We start from the raw sequence: 1,150 nt of genomic DNA on the forward strand, positions 1-1,150 counted from the left end.
TATATATATGAATAAGTCACATATAAAAAAAGTTTTTAAAAAACCCAAAATGTTTAAAGTCCCCCACCCCCACGTTTACGCACATATAAACGCAAATACGTGTCCGGTGCACCAGCACGCGAAAACGACAATTGCGCTACACAAGTTACATATCTCCGCGAACGTCGCAGTGAGAGCAATTATTTTAGGGCCATCAATCACTGATAACACTAAACTGATGAGCGGTAAAAGCTTTTAAAGCGTCGCCTATGGCCAATTTTGGGTATTATCATTTTTTGAGTATTCACGCACGCAATTTTAAGGCTTTACATGTTTGGTGTCTTTTTACCCGACGTGACCCCATCTTTTATATTTTACAAAAAAATTGGGTAATAAATGTTTTATCATTTAATATAGGGGGAACTTATTTTTTTTTATTATTTCTGTAAATTTTCCTTAATATATTAAAAAATAAAAACCCCAGTGGTGATTAAATACCACCAAAAGAAAGCTCTATCTGTCCCTAAAAAATGGTATAAAATTGATTTCAGTACAGCGTTGCATGACGGAATAAATGTCAGTCAAAGTACCGCAGCACTGAATACTGAAAAATGGCCTGGGTGGGAAGGTTTAACACCGCAGACTTCAAGTGGTTAAAGTTGATTTCAGTGATATGATTTACATTTAGGTCAGTGTTGTTTTTTGTGTGGCTTAATTGTACTGTAATATTTTTATGGGTTACAGTTTATTTTCTAAGAGCTAGAAAAAAATCTTCTATGTAGCCCAAGGCTTTTCCAAAGTTTTGATTTAGTTGTCACATTTTAGTGTGAGCAGCACATTTTGTATTACGTTTTGGTTGGTGCTTTCTCAGCACCAGCTGATTTGTGGCTTATGGTAAATATGGCCTTGACAGCAGTGATATAAGTTACATAAAGATAACATCTCTGCACATACAGTCACTGCTTATAGCTGAGCTAACAAAGGCAACAGAGGTGAACATGGCAAGGTCATCTACTAAATGGATCTTTGGAAACAGGAAGCATGATTTATGGAAGCAGAGGAGTTCCCCGGTGGGTCACTCTTTGGTCCAGATCAATCAAGGTTACTGTATAAAAGAAATCATAATGATCACGGCAATAATTTACCATCACCAGAGAAGACAAAGGGCCTA

Source organism: Nanorana parkeri, unplaced genomic scaffold, assembly GCF_000935625.1.
Source record: "Nanorana parkeri isolate BGI_ZX_2015 unplaced genomic scaffold, ASM93562v1 scaffold48, whole genome shotgun sequence".
NCBI classification, from domain to species: domain Eukaryota; kingdom Metazoa; phylum Chordata; class Amphibia; order Anura; family Dicroglossidae; genus Nanorana; species Nanorana parkeri.